The following is a 24,173-nucleotide window of genomic DNA, read 5'->3' on the forward strand; positions in this document are numbered from 1 at the left end:
GTCCTGTTCGGTTCCGAACTCTGCTGGTTTTTACCTATATTAAGCTCCCTGCTGATGGCCACAAACAATTAACAGCACAAGGAGAGTGGATTGTACTGACTGTATATAGCAATCTGAAATAATTCTCCCCTGAGTACTCTGCTGACTTTGCAAATTCTTAGATGAAATGACACCTGTGTTTTTAAAAATTCTTCAGACTACACAATCATACTTACTTGGAATTTCAGCCTTGAGGTGTAAACATGTGCTTTCCTCCATATCCAGTGTTATGCGAGATGGGGAGGTGGATATTGGAGGAAGCAAACGTGGAGTATCACAGTTGTGATTTGTCATAGGTCCGCCTGATGTCCTGAATGAAACTGCCTAACAGGATGTTGCATAATGAGCAGAAGATGTGTTTAAACCACTGTACATCCATGGCTTGACTCCAATTAAAGAATTCCATTGCAATGTTAGCAATTTCCCCAAGAACAGGCAATGAATGGTGTACCTGCCAAAAAATGGAACTTCATTAACAATCTTTACCAATACTAGCATAAATGTGAACACCTTCCTAGGTGCAAACAGTTTAAGTTAGTTGCTCAGTCAATAAAAGACTGAATAAGCAGATTTATGATGCATTCATCCAGTCTTTATATGTCACCATCTAGAGCAAAAGCATATGTCCAAAGTTATTCGCATTACTCATATTACTTTAAATACATGAGGTTTATAAATATTCTGTCCTAATCAAATTAAACAGAGGTTATTTATTACCAAAAGAGAAAATGCTGGAAAATCTCAGCAGGTCTGGCAGCATCTGTAAGGAGAGAAAAGAGCTGATGTTTCGAGTCTAACTGACCCTATGTCAAAGTCAGTTAGACTAGAAACGTCAGCTCTTTTCTCTCCTTACAGATGCTGCCAGACCTGTTGAGATTTTCCAGCATTTTCTCTTTTGGTTTCAGATTCCAGCAGCTGCAGTAATTTGCTTTTATCCAGAGGTTATTTATCATCTTATTTATTTTAAGAACATAAGATTACTGGAGGAACATGTGTTTTCCCGCAAAATTTGTATTTTCCAAAAGAAATACTATTTTATCCTTTGCTATGAGAAGAAGGTTTGAAATCCAGTAATGTCTAACATGTTAAATTTGCTTATATTTACAAATATCTGATCTGTACACATTTGTCTGGTTTTAATTGATCACTCCCAACTTAATTCTGTTGTAACTTTTTCAGATGTATGTGGATGAGAAAAGCCTATAGCTTTTACAGAAAAGAGCTGAACAATATAGCAATATGAATTCCAAATGCAAGTCCTTAAAACTTAACAGACAAAATTATATAAAATATATTCTTATTCATATTTGTGTATTGTGATTAATCAGTTCCTTTGAAAATGTGTAAAATAAAAATGCTTTAAATGAAGAGAGCACAAGGTTAGACAACTTGGGTTGCAATATTTTGATCTTTGTTCAGAATTATTTCATATCCTTCAAGCTGAAGATGATTGCTACATAAACTTATTGGGTAAAAACAATGACTGCAGATGCTGGCAACCAGATTTTGGATTAGTGGTGCTGCAAGAGCACAGCAGTTCAGGCAGCATCCGAGGAGCAGTAGAGTCGATGTTTCGGGCTTATTGGTCTAAGAGTTAATGTTCTACAATTTCAATAGGTGCAAGCAGAATGCATTGACATGGCACCTTCATAAGGAGTAAGGTTTTTTTTGCTGCCACATTACCACTGAGGTAGTGCGGATGAACATCTGTGCACATTATGCTCTGTAAGCCAGTCATGACAGATTTTAATAAAGGGTTTCTATGATAATCTTTACAGGAAGAACAGTGCAATCCCATCTTAGCGAGAAGGAGGTTCTTCTTTGAAAACATTTTGACAGAGTACCTGTTGTATAGCAGGATTTGAAAAAACACATTATTATTATTCTGAGATGGATTTTTTTGGCCAGTAGGGTGAATATTGCTTAAGATAAAGGGTCCTCTGCTCTATTTATTATTTCACATTATCATGTGAAGACAAGTTATATTGATTGAAGGGAGTGAATCTGATCATAACTCTCTGTGCTCACTTGTTGGGCAATGAAGCAATGTAGCAATTAATTTATGACTTCATTGCACCAAGTGTTTTCTCAGTCCACCTATAAAGAAATGAAAGCAGACAAGTGGAAGACATGAATGTTCCATTTACTTCACAAGGAGACACCATTACTACATTTTTAGTTTCTGCAATTGTGTCTTTAGATATTGGATGGTCATGAGCGTACATCTTCACTCAGAGGAACAAATCTTGACTCTGTGTGCAGCATAAATTCAGTGATAGTGAATTGATTGCCTGTCCCAATTTTTATTTCATTTGAATTCAATAGAAACCTGAAATAAAAATTACAAACTTGGGTGTTCCAGTCTCTTTCAGCCAGCAATTCTTTATTCAACAGATTTGACCAGATGTTATTATGTTCTGGTATCTAACTAAAATAACTAGTTTGGGACTCAATAGCATAACTAGGTATATCTGCATATTCAAATAGGAACATGAGTCTTTCTTCTCTGTTGACAGAAACTGGTTAATATTTGTGGGAAAACACATGTTCCTTCAATAATCTTATCTTCTTATTAACCACAGACGATAAGTAACCTCTGTTTAATTTGATTGTCAAAGTTGGAGCCACTATCTCAGAAAAAGTTGATTAACTTATGCTGACTGTCTTTGGTGATCAATATAAAATGAAAAAAAAGCCAATATTTATTTTTACTGTGGTGTTGCAGTTCCCCAGGTGATTTACAACATTCTGTTTTCCATTGAGTACAGTAAGATTAACAAGTGATCTGTGAAAGCAAGTCTGTGATCAATCATAAATATTTACAGTACCACACAATTATAAAATTGTTAAAGCACAGATGAAGATCGATTGGCCCATTACGTTCATAACCACCTTCAAAATGAGCATCCTACTTTGTGCCATTCTCCCATCTTCTCCTTGTAATCCTTCATATTCTTCCTAATCAAACAAGCATCCCTTAATTCCCAGACCCTAAAAAAAGGTATCCTCTCATTCTTCAATTTTTCATGAGTGGAAATTTTACCCTGTCTACATCTGTCATGTCTTGGAATAGTTTTATCAGATCTTCTTTGAGACTTCTCTTCTGCAGCTGTAGATTCTTCAATCTACTTTCAGTACTGAAATTCTTCATCACGAGAATCATCACTGAAACCTCTTTGAAACTCCCATCAATATCTTGGCATCCTTCCAAAGTGCAGCACCCAGAACTGGATGCAAATTTCTTATTGTTGAGAGTGTGTTGCTGGAAAAGCACAGCAGGTCAGGCAGCATCTGAGGAGCAGGAAAATCAATGTTTCGGGCTGGAACCCTTCATCAGGATGGCAAATCCCTTATGTAAATTCAACATAATGTCATTGTTCATGTCCCTTGCATTCCTAAATTATTAAATTCTGGGATACTCCATGCTTTCCTGCTGGCTCTATCTACCTGTTCTGCTAGGGTTAATGACTTATACATGTATTGATCCAGGTCTCTCTGCTCCTGAACTGCCTTTGGAATTGTTACTTTATATAGTCTCTCCATGCTCATCTGACTGAAATGTATCACCTTACACTTGTTCATATTTAACTTCACCTGGGCCTATCTGCCCACTTCAATAACTTGTCTATTGCCTTCTGAAGGTCTACATTAAATTTCTTACAGTTTATAATACTTTCAAGTTTTGTATCATTCACAAATATTGATTTTATACCAGACTCAACAAGTTCGCAACCTTCTGTGGTTAGCCTGATTTTCGAACGTATTACGATGTTGGCCATAAGCAGTTTCTTTTCATCTGATCATAGTTTCCATCTCTTTTGTCATCCATGAAGTTCTGAATGCGGTTGCTCTCATGTTCTCTTTGGAAGAAATTTACATTCACTTTGCCTGAACCACCTCCTCTTTGAATGCAGAAAACTGACCAGTCACTGTCTTTCCTACCAAGGTTTGAATACAGTTTGTTTGATCCAGATTAATTCTTCATTGAAATTGACTTTTCCTCCATTAATTACTTTTCTGCATCCTACCCTTTAAAGGAGATTAAAACAAAAATCATGGAACAAAAAGCCAATTGTCATTCTGTTTTGAAAAATTGTTAGAATTTATTATGATGGATGTCATAGCAGAGCACTTAGAAATACATAATGTAAACAAATACAACCAACATGGATTCATGAAAGGGAATTCATGCCTGACCAATTTATTAGAATTCTTTGAGGAGTGAACAAGCAAGATAGATAAAAGGGAATGTTTGGGTGTAACATATTTGGATTTTGAGAAAACATTTAATAAGGTAAAAAAAACCTTTCATGATTATTGTTTGCTTTTCTCATAAGAGATCATTACTTCTTCATGACCCACCCTATCTTTCAGTTACTGTTAGAGGGCTTGTACACCATTCTCATAAGTTACTTTTTACCTTTAACATTTCTCATCTCTATCCAAACTGTTTCCATAACCTGGTTTTCTCAACCACAGGAGGTGACAACCCAATGGCATTTATTATAGCTGGACTGTTAATCCAGAAACCATCTGAGAACCAACAGATGTGGAATTTGAATTCAATAAAATCCTGAAATTAAGAGTTTAATGACCATAAAAGCATTATTGATTGTCAGGAAAAAAATCTGGTTCAATAATGTTTTTGAAAGAAGCAAACTGCCACCCTTACCTGGTCTGGCCTACATGTGACTCCAGACCAACAGCAATGTGTTTGACTCAAAACTGTCCCTGGATAATGAGGGATGGAAGAGCACAGCATTTCAGGCAGCATCCAAAGAGCAGCGAAATCGATGTTTCAGGCAAAAATTCCTGATGAAGGGCTTTTGCCCGAAATGTCCATTTCGCTGCTCCTTGGATGCTGCCTGAACTGCTGTGCTCTTCCAGCACCACTAATCCAGAATCTGGTTTCCAGCATCTGCAGTCATTGTTTTTATCTAATTAGGCATGGGCCTAGTCAGTAACATCCTCACCTGTCAATGAATTATTTAACAATGTTTACTCCTTTCTATTGTACAAATAGCATCATTATCTTACAGATCTACACTGCCACCTTTTCCTTCTTTGCCTTCCTCATTGGAGTTTTCAAGATTCTGATCCTAATTTCAAAGGAGCTCCACATCATTAACATGAGCAAAACATTTTGCAAGGAACTCAATCCCGGTTCTGTTCAACTCCAAATTGTTTATTCTGTGGAGGGCCTAATATCACTGATTTGGTCATCCACTTGCAAAGACTCAGCTCCTAAAAAAACACTACACATAACCAATCTAGTTAAACCTTCCCATGATACCACATCTTGATCTAAAGTTCTTTGTATGTTTGCTGTCATGAATACCAGATTTTTTTAATAGATAGTCCTGAAGTCATCTAATCTCTCATTCTTTCATTCTCTCATTCCTAGGATCCTCTGGGAAGCCAGGGAGGAGATTGCCGAGCCTTTGACATTGATCTTTAAATCATTATTGTCTACAGGAATAGTGCCAGAAGACTGGAGGATAGAAAATGTGGTTCCCCTGTTCAAGAAGGGGAGTAGAGACAACCCTAGTAATTATAGACCAGTGAGCCTTACTTCAGTTGTTGGTAAAGTGTTGGAAAGATTAGAAGAAATAGGATTTATAATCATCTAGAAAAGAATGATTATAAATCCTCACTCTCTCGGCGGAGCAGGTAACGGCTGTCTGATGGTGTTTAGTTTAAGTCGCGGTATAGTCCAGTTATTTTTTTAAACAGTTAAAATTTAAAGTTTTTTTTAAACGCCTAGCGGACCCGGAAGCTGGTGTCGTGCTAGCTTACCTGGGAAGGTATTTTTTCTCTATAAAAGCGCGCAGGCGAGGAACCCGAGGCACTACAGGTGAGGATGTTAGGCAGGCGTTCAGGGAGCTAGAGGTAAAAACAATGACTGCAAATGCTGGAAAGCAAATACTGGATTAGTGGTGCTGGAAAAGCACAGCAGTTCAGGCAGTATCCAACGAGCAGCGAAATCGATGTTTCGGGCAAAAGCCCTTCATCAGGAATAAAGGCAGTGAGCCTGAAGCGTGGAGAGATAAGCTAGAGGAGGGTGGGAGTGGGGAGAGAGTAGCATAGAGTACAATGGTTGAGTGGGGGAGGAGATGAAGGTGATAGGTCAAGGAGGAGAGGGTGGAGTGGATAGGTGGAAAAGGAGATAGGCAGGTTGGACAAGTCCGGATAAGTCAAGGAGACAGTGCTGAGCTGGAAGTTTGAAACTAGGATGAGGTGGGGGAAGGGGAAATGAGGAAGCTATTGAAGTCCACAAGTCCCTGGGGTTGAAGTGTTCTGAGGCGGAAGATGAGGCGTTCTTCCTCCAGGCGTCTGGTGGTGAGGGAGCGGCGGTGAAGGAGGCCCAGGACCTCCATGTCCTTGGCAGAGTGGGAGGGGGAGTTGAAATGTTGGGCCACGGGGCAGTTTGGTTGATTGGTGCGGGTGTCCCAGAGATGTTCCCTAAAGTGCACTGATAGGAGGCGTCCAGTCTCCCCAATGTAGAGCAGACCACATCGGGAGCAACGGATACAATAAATGATATTAGTGGATGTGCAGGTAAAACTTTGATGGATGTGGAAGGCTCCTTTAGGGCCTTGGATAGAGGTGAGGGAGGAGGTGTGGGCACAGGTTTTACAGTTCCTGCGGTGGCAGGGGAAAGTGCCAGAATGGGAGGGTGGGTCGTAGGGGGGTGTGGACCTGACCAGGTAGTCGCGGAGGGAACGGTCTTTGCGGAAGGCGGAAAGGGGTGGGGAGGGAAATATATCCCTGGTGGTGAGGTCTTTTTGGAGGTGGCGGAAATGTCGGCAGATGATTTGGTTTATGCGAAGGTTTGTAGGGTGGAAGGTGAGCACCAGGGGCGTTCTGTCCTTGTTACGGTTGGAGGGGTGGGGTCTGAGGGCAGAGGTGCTGGATGTGGACGAGATGTATTGGAGGGCATCTTTAACCACGTGGGAAGGGAAATTGCGGTCTCTCAAGAAGGAGGCCATCTGATGTGTTCTGTGGTGGAACTGGTCCTCCTGGGAGCAGATACGGCGGAGGCGGAGAAATTGGGAATACGGGATGGCATTTTTGCAAGAGATAGGGTGGGAAGAGGTGTAATCCAGGTAGCTGTGGGAGTCAGTGGGTTTGTAAAAAATGTCAGTGTCAAGTCGGTTGTCACTAATGGAGATGGAGAGGTCCAAAAAGGGGAGCGAGGTGTCAGAGATGGTCCAGGTAAATTTAAGGTCAGGGTGGAATGTGTTGGTGAAGTTGATGAATTGCTCAACCTCCTCGCGGGAGCACGAGGTGGCGCCAATGCAGTCATCAATGTAGCGGAGGAAGAGGTGGGGAGTGGTGCCGGTGTAATTACGGAAGATCAACTGTTCTACGTAGCCAACAAAGAGACAAGCATAGCTGGGGCCCATATGTGTGCCCATGGCTACCCCTTTGGTCTGGAGGAAGTGGGACGATTCAAAGGAGTAATTGTTAAGGGTGAGGACCAGTTCGGCCAAACGAATGAGAGTGTCAGTGGAAGGGTACTGTTGGGGACGTCTGGAAAGGAAAAAACGGAGGGTTTGGAGGCCCTGGTCATGGCGGATGGAGGTGTAGAGGGATTGGATATCCATGGTGAAGATGAGGCGTTGGGGGCCGGGGAAACGGAAGTCTTGGAGGAGGTGGAGGGCGTGGTTGGTGTCTCGAACATATGTGGGGAGTTTCTGGACTAGGGGGGATAGGACAGTGTCGAGGTAGGTAGAGATGAGTTCAGTGGGGTAGGGGCTGAGACAATGGGTCAGCCAGGGTGGTCAGGCTTGTGGATCTTGGGAAGGAGGTAGAACCGGGCAGTGCGGGGTTCCCGGACTATGAGGTTGGAAGCTGTGGGTGGGAGATCTCCTGAGGTGATGAAGTTCTGTATGGTCTGGGAGATGATGGTTTGGTGATGGGGGGTGGGGTCATGGTCGAGGGGGCAGTAGGAAGAGGTGTCCTCGAGTTGGTGTTTGGCTTCAGCGGTGTAGAGGTCAGTGCATCAGACTACCACTGCGCCCCCTTTATCCGCTGGCTTAATGGTGAGGTTGGGATTAGAGCAGAGGGATTGGAGGGCTGTGCGTTGTGAGGGTGAGAGGTTGGAGTGGGGGAGGGGGGTAGACAGGTTGAGGCGGTTAATGTCCCGGCGGCAGTTGGAAATGAAGAGGTCGAGGGCAGGTAATTGGCCAGCGCGGGGTGTCCAGGTGGATGTAGTGTGTTGGAGGTGGGCGAAGGGGTGCTTGGAAGGTGGGCGGGAGTCCTGATTGTGAAAGTAAGCTCGGAGGCGGAGGCGGCGGAAGAATTGCTCGATGTCACGGCGTGTATTAAATTCATTGATGCGTGGACGGAGGGGGATGAAGGTGAGTCCTTTGCTGAGGACTGTTCGTTCGTCCTCAGTGAGTGAGAGGTCTGGGGGGATGGTGAAAACTCGGCAAGGCCGGGAGCTGGGATCTGGTGTGGGTGTGGAGCTGGGAGTGGGGTCGGAGCCAGTACCTGGAGTGGGTGTGATGGTGGGGGGAATGGGGGTGGAGGCATGAGCAGGGGTAAGGTTCCCCCCGGGGTTCTGGGGGGTGGGGATAGTGAGAGTGGGGTCTGTGGGGGGCATGTCAGCAGAATGCAGGTGAGTGGCACTGGTGGGGGCGGAAGTGGTGGTGATCATGGCAGTAGGGTTGGCGGAAGTCACTGAGCGTGTGGCATCAGCGATGATGTGAGCGCTGGAAGTGTCAGTGGGAGTGGCCATGATGGGGGTGGAAGTGACATCATCACTCAGCGTGGGGGTGGTAGCTGCATCAGCCGCATGGCTAATGGTGTTTCCGAGGCCAGGGGAAGCTTCTGGAATGATTGAGGAGCGCTGGTTATGGAAGTGGATGGATAAAATTTTGTTGTACTTACAGTTTTTGATGTTTGAGATGGAATTGAAATACTGTTTGTTGAGAGTATGAATTCTCCTGAGGATGTAGTACAGAGTGGGTCCTTTGCAATTCTGAGGGAGTGTGGCCCTCAGCTGAGGCAGGGCTGACTGGAGAGAGGTTAGGTGCCGGCGCATTGCTGCAAGCGTGGAGCGGAGGATCCTGAAGGAGAACTGTTGCTGGTGTTTTTGAATCTGTAGTCTGTACCATTTGTCCTGTTTGGGTCCGAACTCTGCTGGTTTAAAGGTGGTCCGGAGTCCGTGTGGGATGAGTTGGTTACGGAAGCTCAGAGCTAGAACGAACAGAGTTGTTGTCTCTGGTCTGTTACCCGTGCCACGTGATAGAGAGTCGAGGAATAGGGAGAGAGAACAGTTAAATGCGTGGCTACAGGGATGGTGCAGGAGGGAGGGATTCCGGTTTCTGGACAACTGGGGTTCTTTCTGGGGAAGGTGGGACCTCTGTAAACAGGATGGTCTCCACCTGAACCTGAGGGGCACCAGCATCTTTGGGGGGAGGTTTGCTAGTGCTCTTTGGGAGGATTTAAACTAACTCTGCAGGGGCATAGGAACCTGGACTGTAGCTTTAGGGTACAGGACCTTGAGTGTAGGGAGGTTAGGAACAAGGCATCGATCTCGAAGGAGGGTGCCGGTAAACAGGAAGGTGGCTTGAAGTGTGTATACTTCAATGCCAGAAGTATAAGAAATAAGGTAGGTGAACTTGCAGCGTGGGTTGGTACCTGGGACTTCGATGTTGTGGCCATTACAGAGACGTGGGTAGAACAGGGACAGGAATGGCTATTGCAGGTTCCAGGGTTTAAATGTTTTAGTAGGGTCAGAGGTGGGGGTAAAAGAGGGGGAGGTGTGGCATTGCTTGTCAAGGAGAGTATTACAGCGGTGGAAAGGACGATGGAGGAAGACTTGCCATCTGAGGTAGTTTGGGCTGAGGTTAGAAATAGGAATGGTGAGGTCAGCCTGTTAGGAGTTTTCTACAGGCCTCCTAATAGTCCGAGAGACTTAGAGGAAAGTATTGCAAGGATGATTCAGGAGAAGAGTGAAAGTAATAGGGTGGTTGTTATGGGGGACTTTAACTTCCCAGATATTGACTGGGAAAGCTATAGTTCAAGTTTGTTAGATGGGTCGGTGTTTGTCCAATGTGTGCAGGAGGGTTTCCTGACACAATATGTAGACAGGCCAACAAGAGGTGAGGCCATACTGGATTTGGTTCTAGGTAATGAACCAGGCCAGGTGTTAGACTTGGAGGTAGGTGAGCACTTCGGGGACAGTGACCACAACTCGGTGACTTTTACTTTAGTGATGGAGAGGGATAAGTGTGCACTGCAGGGCAGGAGTTATAGCTGGGGGCAGGGAAATTATGATGCGGTGAGGCATGACTTAGGATGTGTGGATTGGAAAAATAGGCTTCAAGGGAAGGACACAAATGATATGTGGAGCTTGTTCAAGGAGCAGCTATTGGGTGTCCTTGATAAGTATGTACCAGTCAGGCAGGAAGGAAAGGGTCTTGTGAGGGAGCCATGGTTTAATAAGGAATTGGAATCCCTTGTAAAAGGGAAGAGGGCGGCCTATGTAAAGATGAGGCGTGAAGGTTCAGTTGGGGTGATTGAGAGTTATAAGGTAGCCAGGAAGGATCTAAAGAGAGAGCTAAGAGCAGCGAGAAGGGGACATGAAAAGTCCTTGGCTGGTAGGATTAGGGAAAATCCTAAGGCTTTCTATAGGTATGTCAGGAATAAAAGGATGACTAGGGTAGGTATCGGTCCAGTCAAGGATAGTAGTGGGAAGTTGTGCTTGGAGGCAGAGGAGATTGGAGAGACACTAAATCAATACTTTTCGTCAGTATTCACTCAGGAACAGGATGTTGTTGCTGATGTGAATATTGAGTCACAAATGATTAGAATGGATGGCTTTGAGGTATGTAGGGAATACGTCCGGGGAATACTGGAAAGGGTGAAAATAGATAAGTCCCCTGGGCCTGATGGCATTTATTCTAGGATCCTCTGGGAAGCTAGGGAGGAGATAGCAGAGCCATTGGCCTTGATTTTTATGTCGTCGTTGTCTACAGGAATAGTGCCAGAGGACTGGAGGATAGCGAATGTGGTCCCCTTGTTCAAGAAGGGGAGTAGGGACAGCCCTAGTAACTATAGGCCAGTGAGTCTCACTTCTGTTGTGGGCAAAGTCTTAGAGAGAATTGTAAGGGATAGGATTTATGAACATCTGGATAGGAATAATGTGATCAAGGATAGTCAGCATGGTTTTGTGAAGGGCAGGTCGTGCCTCACAAACCTTATTAAGTTCTTTGAGAAGGTGACTAAGGAAGTGGATGAGGGTAAAGCAGTAGATGTGGTGTATTTGGATTTTAGCAAGGCGTTCGATAAGGTACCCCATGGTAGGCTACTGCAAAAATTACGGAGGTATGGCATTGAGGGTGTATTAGAGGTTTGGATTAGGAATTGGCTGGCTGGAAGGAGACAGAGGGTAATAGTTGATAGTAAAGGTTCATCTTGGAGTGCAGTTACTAGCGGTGTTCCACAAGGATCTGTTTTGGGACCATTGCTTTTTGTCATTTTTATAAATGACCTGGAGGAAGGGCTTGATGGCTGGGTGAGCAAGTTTGTGGATGATACAAAAGTCGGTGGAGTGGTGGACAGCGAAGAAGGATGTGGCAGGTTACAGTGGGATATAGATAAGTTGCAGAGCTGGGCAGAAAGGTGGCAAATGGAGTTCAATGTAGCTAAGTGTGAAGTCATTCACTTTGGTAGGAGTAACAAGAAGATGGATTACTGGGCTAATGGTAGGCTACTTGGTAGAATGGATGAGCAGAGGGATCTTGGTGTCCATGTACACAGATCTCTGAAAGTTGCCACCCAGGTAAATAGTGCTGTGAAGAAGGCATATGGCGTACTGGGCTTTATTGGTAGAGGAATTGAGTTCCGGAGTCCTGAGGTTATGTTGCAGTTGTATAAGACTCTGGTGCAGCCTTATCTGGAGTATTGTGTACAGTTTTGGTTGCCATACTATAGGAAGGATGTGGAGGCACTGGAACGGGTGCAGAGGAGGTTTACCAGGATGTTGCCTGGCATGGTAGGAAGATCGTATGAGGAAAGGCTGAGGCACTTGGGGCTGTTCTCATTGAAGAAAAGAAGGTTTAGGGGAGATTTGATAGAGGTACACAAGATGATTAGGGGTTTAGATAGGGTTGACAGTGAGAACCTTTTTCCGCGTATAGAGTCAGCTGTTACTTGGGGACACAGCTTTAAATTAAGGGGAGGTTGGTATAGGACAGATGTTAGGGGTAGATTCTTTACTCAGCGGGTTGTGAGTTCATGGAATGCCCTGCCAGTATCAGTGGTGGACTCTCCCTCTTTATGGTCGTTCAATTATTGGGCTAGTGTAGGTTAGGTAGGCTTCGGTTGGCGCAACATCGAGGGCCGAAGGGCCTGTACTGCGCTGTATTTTTCTATGTTCTATGTAATAATTTTATTAGGGATAGTCAGCATTGTTGTGTGAAGGGTAGGTCGTGCCTCACAAACCTTATTGAGTTCTTTGAGAAGGTGACCAAACAGGTAGATGAGAGTAAACCAGTTGATGTGGTGTATATGGCTTTCACCAAGGCGTTTGATAAGGTTCCCCACAGTAGGCTATTGTATAAAATGTGGAGGAATGGGATTGTGGGAGATATAGCAGTTTGGATCACTAATTGGCTTGCTGAAAGAAGACAGAGGATGGTCGTTGATGGGAAATGTTCATCCTTCCACCGACACTCTCATTTGTTTGGCTGAACTGGTCCTCACCCTTAACAATTTCTCCTTCGAATCATCCCACTTCCTCCAGACCAAAGGGGTAGCCATGGGCACATGTATGGGCCCCAGCTATGCCTGTCTCTTTATTGGCTGCGTAGAACAGTCAATCTTCTGTAATTACATCGGCACCACTCCCCACGTCTTCCTCCGCTACATTGATGACTGCATTGGCGCCACCTCGTGCTCCTGTGAGGAGGTTGAGCAATTCATCAACTTCACCAACACATTCCACCCTGACCTTAAATTCACCTGGACCATCTCTGACACCTCGCTCCCCTTCCTGGACCTCTCCATCTCCATTAATGTCGACCGACTTGACACCGACATTTTTTACAAACCCACTGACTCCCACAGCTACCTGGATTACACCTCGTCCCACCCTACCTCCTGCAAAATTGCCACCCTGTATTCCCAATTCCTCCGCCTCCACTGTATCAGCTCCCAGGAGGACCTGTTCCACCACAGATGGCCTCCTTCTTTAGAGACCGCAATTTCCCTTCCCAAGTGGTTAAAGATGCCCTCCAACGCATCTCGTCCACATCCCGCACCTCTGCCCTCAGACCCCACCCCTCCAACCGTAACAAGGACAGAAGCCCCCCACCCCGTTGTTCACCTTCCACCCTACAAACCTTCGCATAAACCAAATCATCTGCCGACATTTCCGCCACCTCCAAAAAGACCCCACCACCAGGGATATATTTCCCTCCCCACCCCTTTCCGCCTTCCGCAAAGACCGTTCCCTCCGTGACTACTTGGTCAGGTCCACACCCCCCTACGACCCACCCTCCCATTCTGGCACTTTCCCCTGCTACCGAGGAACTGTAAAACCTGTGCCCACACCTCCTCCCTCACCTCTATCCAAGGCACTAAAGCAGCCTTCCATATCCAAAGTTTTACCTGCACATCCACTAATATCATTTATTGTATCCGTTGCTCCCGATGTGGTCTCCTCTACATTGGGGAGACTGGACGCCTCCTAGCAGAGCGCTTTAGGGAACACCTCTGGGACACCCGCACCTATCAACCACACTGCCCTGTGGCCCAACATTTCAACTCCCCCTCCCACTTTGCCAAGGACATGGAAGTCCTGGGCCTCCTTCACCACCGCTCCCTCACCACCCGATGCCTAGAGGAAGAACGCTTCATCTTCCACCTCAGAGCACTTCAACCCCAGGGCATCAATGTGGTCTTCAACAGTTTCCTCATTTCCCCTTCCCCCACCTCACCCCAGTTCCAAACTTCCAGCTCAGCACTGTCCCCATGACTTGTCCTACCTGCCTATCATCTTTTCCACCTATCTACTCCCTCCTCCTCTCTGACCTATCACCATCATCCCACCCCCATCCGCCCATTGTACACTTTGCTACCTTCTCCCCACCTCCCTGACCTATCACCTTCATCCCCACCCCCACTCACCTATTGTACTCTATGCTATTTTCTCCCCACACCCACCCTTCTCTCATTTATCTCTCCACCCTTCAGGCCCTCTCCTGTATTCCTGATGAAGGGCTTTTGCCCGAAACATTGATTTTACTGCTCCTCGGATGCTGCCTGATCTGCTGTGCTTTTCCAGCACCACTAATCCAGAATCTGGTTTCCAGCATCTGCAGTCATTGTTTTTACCAATGTTCATCCTGGAGTCCAGTTACCAGTGGTGTACCACAAGGGTCAGTGTTGGGTCCACTGCTGTTTGTCATTTTTATAAAACAACCTGGATGAGGGCGTAGACGGGTAGATTAGTAAATTTGCAGACGACACTAAGGTCGCTGGAGTTGTGGATAGTGACGAAGAATTTTGTAGGTTACAGAGAGACATAGATAAGCTGCAGAGCTGGGCTGAGAGGTGGCAAATGGAGTTTAATGCGGACAAGTGTGAGGTGACTCACTTTGGTCGGAGTAACCGGAATGCAAAGTACTGGGCTATAATGGTAAGATTCTCGGTAGTGTAGCTGAGCAGAGAGATCTCGGTGTCCAGGTACACAGATCCTTGAAAGTTACTACCCAGGTTGACAGGGTTGTTAAGAAGGCATACAGTGTTTTAGCTTTTATTAATAGAGGGATCGAGTTCCAGAACCATGAGGTTATGCTGCAGCTGTACAAAATTCTAGTGCGGCTGCACTTGGAGTTTTGTGTCCAGTTCTGGTCACCGCATTATAAGAAGGATGTGGAAGCTTTGGAAAGAGTGCAGAGGAGATTTACTAGGATGTTGCCTGGTATGGAGGGAAGGTCTTACGAGGAAAGGCTGAGGGACTTGAGGCTGTTTTCATTAGAGAGACGAAGGTTGAGAGGTGACTTAATAGAGACATATAAGATAATCAGAGGGTTAGATAGGGTGGACAGGGAGAGCCTTTTTCTAAGTATGGTGACAGCGAGCACAAGGAGGCATAGCTTTAAATTGAGGGGTGATAGATATAGGACAGATGTCAGAGGTAGTTTCTTTACTCAGAGAGTAGTAAGGGTATGGAATGCTTTGCTTGCAATGGTAGTAGATTCGCCAACTTTAAGTCCATTTAAGTCGTGATTGGATAAGCATATGGACGTACATGGAATAGTGTAGGTTAGATGGTATGACTGGTCGGCGCAACATCGAGGGCCGAAGGGCGTGTACTGTGCTGTAATGTTCGATATATTCTTTCTCATGCTGTTTTATTTTGATACCCCTGAAGTCCTCCAACCTCTTATTTTCTCTCAAACAAAATCAGAAATTTCTGGAAAACTTAACAGGTCTGGCAGCATCTGTGGAAAGAAAGCAGATTCGGGTCCAGTAATCCTTATTCAGAACGAATTGTGGGTAGGAAAAGGTCGGTATATATTCTGAAAATGAGATAGACGGAGAGATGAAGAGTAAACAATGGTGGGAGATGGAGGCCAGAGAGAGAAAAAACACAGTTGAACAAGGACATGGGCAGCGATCAAAATGGGAGAATGAGTAGCTGATAATGGGGATCATTGATGGCTGACAATAGTTGTTTGTGGTAGCCAGCCCCTATGATAACAAGGCCTGGTGTTTGGGGGTTGGGTTAAGGACATGGGAGAAAGTCTCAGTTCTTTATTGAACTCGATATTGAGAATGAAAGGCTGCAGGGTTCCCATTGTGAGCCGCAAATACAGGAGACTAGATTAAGTAAAGTGCAGACAAATCACTGACTCACCCACAAGCTGTGTCTGGGCCATGGATAGGAAGTAAACAGGCAAATCTTACACCTTCTGCAATTAAATGAAAAGGTGCTGTGGAGACATGGTGTTGTGTTGGGAGTGGAGAAGGAGTGGACTAAGGTGTCCCCACGGGAACAGTCCTTGCTGAAGGCTAACAAAGGAGGGGAGGGGAGGGGAATAAATATCTGGTGGTGGCATCCCACTGGAGTTAGCTGAAGTATTGGCTAATGATCCTTTGGATGAGGATTGAGGAGGGGTAGTAAGTGAGGACCAGGGGACGCCTATCAACATTGCATGAGGGAAGAGAAGTGGTGAGGACCAAAGTACAGGAGTCAGGCGTGACATGAATGAGGGCTTGTCAACCACAATTCATGTGGGAAATCCTTGGTGGAGGAGGAAGGTGGACATTTTGGAGGCCCTCTAAGTGGTGGCAGTACCAGAACAGATGCACCAGGCATGGAGAAACTGGGAGAATTAAATTTACTGTTCTTAAGAAGCAGGGTGTGAGGATGTATAGTCCAGGTAACTTTGGGAGTCGATGGGTTTGAAATGGATATTGGTGCCAGCCTGTTATCAGAAAGAGAAACAGAGAGGTTGAGGATGGGAAGGGCGGGGTCAGAGATAGACCAGGTGGAGGTGAGAGCAGGGTGGAAATCAGAAGTGAAATTGATAAACTTTTCCAATTCCGAACGAGAGAGGGAAGCGGCATCAATTATGCCATTGATGTACCAGTGAAAGAGTTATGAGTGGGGGCCAGATCAGGACTGGAACAAGGAATGTCCGATGAACTCCACGGAGAGTCAGACATAACTAGTGCTCATGGTCACACTTTTGACCTGAATGAAGTGAGAAGAGTTACAGAAGAAGTTGTTCAAAGTGAGGATGAGCGTGGCCATGTGGGGGAGGGTGCTGGAGGATAGGAACAGTTCAGGCCTTTGTTCCAGACAGAAGCGGAGAGCCCTGAGACCATCCTAATGGGGGATGGATGTGTAAAGGGATTGCACATCTTTGATGAAGAAGAGGAGGCTGGATCCTGCAAACTGGAAATTCTGAAATAGTGTTAGAGCAAACACGGATAGAAGTGGGAAGGGACTGGAGAAGGATAGAAAAACTCAAATCAAGGTAGGAAGAGGTGCGTCCTATGGGGCGAGCAGGCAGAAATATTGCGTCTGCCTGAGCAGTCCTATTTGTGAATTTTGGAAGGGAAGTAGAACAGGTCTATGTGGGATTGGGGGACTATGAGCTTGGAGGGGGTGAAGGAGAGATCACCAAATGAAACAAAATTAGCGACTCTTGTGAACACAATGACCTAGTGTTCCATGGTAGGAGAAGGTGTCTGAGAGCTGGCACAATGTAGAGGTCAGTACGCCAGACTACAACAGCACCACCCTTGATGGTACGTCTTCCTTCCAGACACACCTTCCAGGTGAAACAGAGATTTAACTGCACTCAATGTAATCTACTATATTCAACACTCACAATGGGGTCTCCTCCACATTGGGAAGATGAAACGCAGACTTGACGACCATTTCGCAAAAATAACCCTGAGCTTCCAATTATCTGCTTCAACACACCACCCTGTTCCCTGGTCAAAATCTCTGTCTCAGGCTTATTACAGTGCTCCAGTGAAGCTCAGCATAAGCTGGAGAACAAACATGTCACTTTCTGCTTGGGAACCTGATAGCCTTCTGCACTCAATACCAAGTTTAGTACGTTTGGGGCCTGAACACCTCTCCTATGTCCTTACCTCAACCTCCACACACTGAACCTTGTTATTACATGGGCTGCTTCCACACACAACCCATTGTCAGTCACTACAGTTCCCCACCAGCAGGTATTGATTCTCCCAGGCTGACCTTTACTCATTTCTTCATCTGCCCAATTGTTTTGTCTCTCTGGGCTCCATCTCGGCCTATCACTTATTCCTACTTCCTTCCTCCACCCCATCTTTAGCTTAATTACCAACTCTTTCCTACCTACAAGCACTTCTGAAGAAGAGTCACTAGACCTGAATCGTTCACCCTGTTTTCTCTCCATAGATGCTGCCCTACCTGCTGAGTTTTTCTATCAATTTCTGGTTTTGTTTCTTACTTCCAGCATCTGCAGTTCTTTGGTATTTTTGTTATCTTATCTCTTGTGTCAGTTTTTTTTAATAGTTCTATGATGTCAAATCTCTCTCTCTCTATGGGTCACTCTTTTTTAGCTGTTGCTGACTTCCTAAAGGTCGACCTTTTGCTCACTTTCTAAAAATGCAAACAACTTCTTAAATTCCTTTAACAAACAGTTATTGGTCTAAATGCCTGTGCATACTCAAAGTTAAAATCACACAACATCAGGTTATAGTCTGATTCACCCCATAGACTAATGTGAGTATGTGCGTGTATGTGAAGGAGAAAAAGAGAGAGAGAATGTATGTGTGTGCACGCATGTGCATGTGCGTGAGTGCGAGTGCCTGTGAGTGTGTGCATGCTTGGTAGAGTGTGTGAGAGTGATGGAGTATAAGCCTGTGAAGGGTGTGTCCATAGGTGTGAGTATGGGGGTGGGGTGTGTACGTGTGTTAATCCGAGAGAACGCATGTGTATGGGACAGGGTATGAGTGTGTGAGTATGTAAGAGTGTGTGTGTATGAGAGAGTGCACAGTGTAAAGGGGTCACCTGTAGTATGACATGAACCCAAGGTCTTGGTTGAGGACATCCTTATGGGTTAAAAATGTGTTGCTGGAAAAGCGCAGCAGGTCAGGCAGCATCAAATGAACAGGAGAATCGACGTTTCAGGCATAAGCCCTTCTTCAGGGCTTATGCCCAAAACATCGATTCTCCTGTTCCTTTGATGCTGCCTGACCTCCTGCGCTTTTCCAGCAACACATTTTTAAGCTCTGATCTCCAGCATCTGCAGTCCTCACTTTCTCCTAGACATCCTCCATGGGTATTGAACTTAGCTATCAGCCTCTGCTTGGGCACTCTGCGTTGTTGCATATCCTGAAATCCAAACTGGCGGATGGTTACCCGAAGATCCAAGGTCAAATGTCACTGACCGCTGAAGCAATTCTGGTCTCCTTCCTATCGGAAAGATGTTGTGAAACTTGAAAGGGTTCAGAAACTATTTACAAGGATGTTGCCAGGGTTGGAGGATTTGAGCTATAGGGAGAGGCTGAACAGGCTGGGGCTGTTTTCCCTGGAGGATTGGAGGCTGAGGGGTGACCTTATAGAGGTTTACAAAATTATGAGTGGCATGGATAGGATAAATAGGCAAAGTTTTTCCCTGGGGTCGGGGAGTTCAGAGCTAGAGGGCATAGGTTTAGGGTGAGAGGGGAAAGATATAAAAGCAACCTAAGGTGCAACTTTTTCACGCAGAGAGTGGTACCTGTATGGAATGAGCTGCCAGAGGAAGTGATGGAGGCAGGTACAATTGCAACATTTAAGAGGCATTTGGATGGGTATATGAATAGGAATGGTTTGGAGGGATATGGGCCGGATGCTGGCAGGTGGGACTAGATTGGGTTGGGTTATCTGGTCGGCATGGACGGGTTAGACCAAAGAGTCTGTTTCCATGCTGTACATCTCTAAGTGTTCCCCAACTGGGGGGGAACATCCCTGTCTGGAGATTGTTACATGGTGTCCATTCATCCGTTGTTGTGCCATCTGCTTGATCTCGCCAGTGTACCATGCCTCGAGGTATCCTTGCCTGCTTTGTATGAGATAGACACCGTTGTCTATCATTGACAACATTTGATGCATTGTCTGAGCTGAGATGTCAATCTTTTTTAAATAAAGCCTAAGCTATCTTGGGAATGTGACTTGAAAGAAGTTCTGGGATTTACATATTAATGAATCGAAACCTGCAACACATTCTGAAAGATGAAAGACTTTACAGCAATCTCGGTTTGTTCAATATATTATATCAGTTGCATGACATTATGATCTTGTGCTGTAAATTCTGTATCTTATGATCCTGCCCCACTAGCTACCTGATGAAGGAGCAGCGCTCTGAATGCTTGTACTTCCAAATAAACCTGTTGGACGTCAACCTGGTATTGTATTTTTTTTAACTTTGTCCACCCCAGTCCAACACCGACACCTCCTTATTATGCATACTCAAGGCACACATACCTTGAAGGATACTAAAGTAAAAAATTGCATTAAACAAATAAGGGCAGAATATTGTATTGGTAATTACATTTTTTTTCATAAACTTTATAATTATTTTACACAACAGCCTTTACTTTTATCACTAAGAAAATTTTCGCATGGATTGTCCTGATGGGTCACTGTAATTTTGAAAACAATTCTCCTTCACAGTGTTAGCTGCAGAAAAAATGTAATAATAATTAGTTAAGCAGACAAAATTGGGGATGATTTTCTCCGGGTGTTATGTGTAAAGAAACTATATATTACTTCTATGTTACAATTAGATCAAAGCCCAAATATTCTTTAGTCACCTATAATACAAGTATCTAGATCCTGATTGTGAACTAAGAAAAGGTTCAAAGCATTGAGCTTTTAAATCTATCATGTAATATTCCATCACTGAATACACAGATCTGTTAGCTCACTCAGAAGTATTCTGATCAGTGTCGGTGATAATAGCTGTATAAGACATTATCAGTATTTGTTTGGCATTTTAAAGTGCAATGGCGACAATTCCATTTTGTATTTCCATGTAGTTCAACAAATGAGCTTCAGTCTGCAGCTGATTAGATCTTAGATTGCACAAGATGGGGCTCAGCTAATGCATTCCTTGAGGAGGAGACGATCTTGAAGGTTACCTATAGATAGTCAGAAGAGACCACTTACACTTCCATCACTTCAAAGACTTCACCATTTTCATTTTCCATCTCCCATCATTTCTGAACTTGCCAGCATTCTGAAAGTCTGATGTAGACATTGCATTGACCCTGTGCAATCACTCTATCCCAGAGTCTTGGAATGGTGTAACTGCACTTTCATTTTATAATTGCGGTAGAATTCAGTCTCCCATTAGTGACATTATTGGTATTTCGGTCTTTGGTTTCCAGCATTATTTCTGATGTCACTAAAACTCTCATATTGTGTACTCCGATGTCTATTAGATTCCCTGAATGAGATGAACAGAATCAAGTGAAACCGAAATTTGATTCTGCTGCAGATCTGCCAAGTGTTTTAGGATGCAATTATTGTGCACATATACTCATCAAAGTACCACAGCGAGAAATGAACATCGTCAGAGTTTTCTTATAATTAACTCAATGAAGCTTGCCACATTTTTTACAAATGCTGCTGCAGAAAGAGCTGGAGGTTTTCAGAATTCACATTTTAAGAAAAGACAATTTTGACAATTTTCTTCTTTTATATGTCATTTTCTTTCCTTTTTCACCATCCTATCACCCAGAAGCATGGAAGTATGAAGGATTTTCAGACATATTTCCCTGACTGTCTTTTAACCTCTTTGTTCAAACAATATTCTGACAGAGCCTCAAGCTGCAGTTTCCACTTTATTATGGAATTCAGGGCTGTCTATGGCAAATAGCTGACATTCGCTCGAAAATGTGTACAAATAACTGAAACCAAGGACACATTATAAATGTCACTTAGTGAACTCTAACTTGCATTTTCTTAGAACGTCAAGACTCCTCTGGTGACCATGAATGTTATGGTCCCCTATAAAGGAAGCTGTTCTAAAAATGTCAACATAAATTCAATTTCCTCCTCTTTTGAGGATCCAGCCACAATTCTGGTGTGTGCAATGTTCCCAATTCAGTCATAGCCATGCATTTAAAGGTACCTTGGTATGGGTTTGTGGATGCTGCACTAGAAAGAAAACTTTGGAGATGAAATTTTTCTTCTTGCAATGCTTTCAAATCCTGTGGAATAGGCTGCTTTTTAATGTCGATGGATTTTATGGTAGAAGTGAAACATTTAGGACCCTTGTTGGGGAGGAAAGGATCTTCAAATGCACAAACCTCATTCCACCTCTGAAATACAGATGTCTGTGAGAAGATTTGAACTCCATCCTTGAATGCTTCTTGTCTCTTCACAGTTGGAAGGCAAAATTGATGACGTGGTCAGGAAGTTAGATGAGATTGGTTCCAGACCTTGGCAGTGGCTGCCTGCAAGCCCTCCTCCAGAAAGGAATGTCTTTGTGCACAAACATGGATAGAGGCTGCCACCATTCAGACCTCAGCAGCCTGGCTAGGGGTAGCAGCAGAGGATCGTCTCGAGAATCTGGCAACAGTGATTGGTAAGGCTTGATAATCTCCTGAGTCTGTCATTGGCCAACTAACCATTTCAGAGATTGACTTATCTAGCAGGTGTATGCGTGCAGTGGTTCAAATGGGGGGTTGCCTACTGTTTTGCTTAAATGTAGACTTTGCATATCGCATGGCAATAAGGATTGGGATATCTGTTATCTGGCTAGGAGCATTGACAAATGTTGTTCATCAACAAAATGTATGTTGTTCACTGTTTTGAAGGTATTTACCAGAACAACATAATCATTACAACGTTCTTTATCATTTGCAGGTTAAGAGGAAAAAGACTATGATCAAAAGTGGTAAGTCCAATCTGGACGTCCTCACCCCAGTAGAAGGTGGTTATGCTGGAGTTCCACTGGAGGAACAGTCTAGGCAGTAAGATTCATGGTGCATAGCCCTCTTTTGTCACTACTTAACAGGGGTAAGGATTTTGGAGCAATTGTCTTGTAAACCAAAGAGGCTATTGTGAAAGTGACATTGATGACTTATTACAGTGGAGACCTATAAAATTCAGGAGGATAGTCCGTCTTAATGTTGAAGATTATAAGGCTCAAATAATGTTTTAATCTTGTAATCATGGCAGCATGTATTCTGAGGAAGCGTGTCTTTCCAAATCGTCTCAAATGAATGCAATTAGGACCCTCATTCTCTTCGTTTTTATTCTTACCAAGATGTGGTTGAGCATCGAGACAGGTTACACACACTGGCATGGAGAATGAAGGAGTCCTGCAGGCAATGAGCACTGAGACCACACACTACTGAATGTGTTGCTCCTTCCATTGAGAGATTGTGAACTGTCATGGAGGGCTAGACACAGCTGTTCATCAATGGGTTACCTTGGATACTGCGTTGTGCTCCATCTCTTTCTCTGTCTGAACTCCAGTGCCTAGAGCTGGACAACAGTGAGACAAGGAGTCTGGATCATATCCAAGGTCTATCCCTCTTAGGAAGGCAGGGAGGACCAAATGTACTTCACTGCAGTGAATGAATAATTGCTGTCATAATTGAGGCAATCCTCTCAGGACGCTACTGTTGGGATCCTCTTCTCCTCTGTTCCCTTGCCATGAACACAATTGCCTCACTGTACTAGAATACAACAGCCTTTATTGTTGTATTGTTATTGAATTGAAATAATGAAAAAGACTAGAATGGGAAGACAAAGTTTAAGTAGCCCAGAATGAGAATTAAAATGTGTCTTTAAAGTCCTCACAATATAGCCCTTTCTCACTGAGTCCATGCCTGCCAGGCTTCAGAACATGGGACCATGCTGCTTCAATGCATTGGCCTCCATCTACGATTCGCCACCAGGACTCTTCCGACTGACCAGCCTGGTCTCACTCTGCTCCTGCTTTTACTTCGACCCATGACCAGACATCCAGCTCGACCTGCGCACTCTCGGCTCCCTGCTCCAGGCTCCAACCACGACTCGACACCTATCTTGATCCACACTCGTTCTGCTCCCCGCTCCAGGCTCTGACCTACAACCTTATACCCAACTTGATCCCTACTCACTCTGCTCCCGCTCTGAACTTTGACCTACGACACAACACCCGGCTCCATCTGCATTCACTCTATCCCCATTCCAGGCTCCAACCCACAACGTGACACCCAGCTCAATCCATACTCGTTCTGCTCCCTGCTCCCTGACCCCCCACCTCAATACCCAGCTCGATCCATGCTCAGTCTGCTCCCCACTCAGGGCTCCAACCTGCAACTCGACACCCAGCTTGATCCGCACTCTCCCTACTCCCTGCTCCGGGCTCTGACCTGTGACACGATACCCAGCTCGATCTGCGCTGTCTGCTCCACGCTCCGCTCTGACCTGTGACTCGACACCCAACACAATCCGCGTTCGCTCTGCTCCCCCTCCAGGCACCATCCTGCGACCTGACACACTGTTCAATCCATGCTCACTCTGCTTCCTGCTCCAGGCTCTGATCCATGATTCAATACTCAGCTCTCTCTGCACTGTCTCTGCTCCCTGCACTGGGGTCTGACAGTGACTCGATACCCAGCTCGATCAG

General features: G+C 44.8%; 1 long non-coding RNA gene across 1 annotated transcript in view; it reads right to left on the reverse strand.

The window, feature by feature from the left end:
• Positions 1-371: 371 nt before the first annotated feature.
• LOC140482481 (uncharacterized) overlaps positions 372-24,173 on the reverse strand; it is a 54,839-nt gene continuing 31,037 nt past the window's right edge. The window contains exon 3 of the long non-coding RNA XR_011961729.1: positions 372-490. This is a non-coding gene — a long non-coding RNA (uncharacterized lncRNA). The remainder of the gene's footprint in view (positions 491-24,173) is intronic.

The sequence above is a fragment of the Chiloscyllium punctatum genome, chromosome 1 (assembly GCF_047496795.1).
Source record: "Chiloscyllium punctatum isolate Juve2018m chromosome 1, sChiPun1.3, whole genome shotgun sequence".
NCBI lineage: Eukaryota > Metazoa > Chordata > Chondrichthyes > Orectolobiformes > Hemiscylliidae > Chiloscyllium > Chiloscyllium punctatum.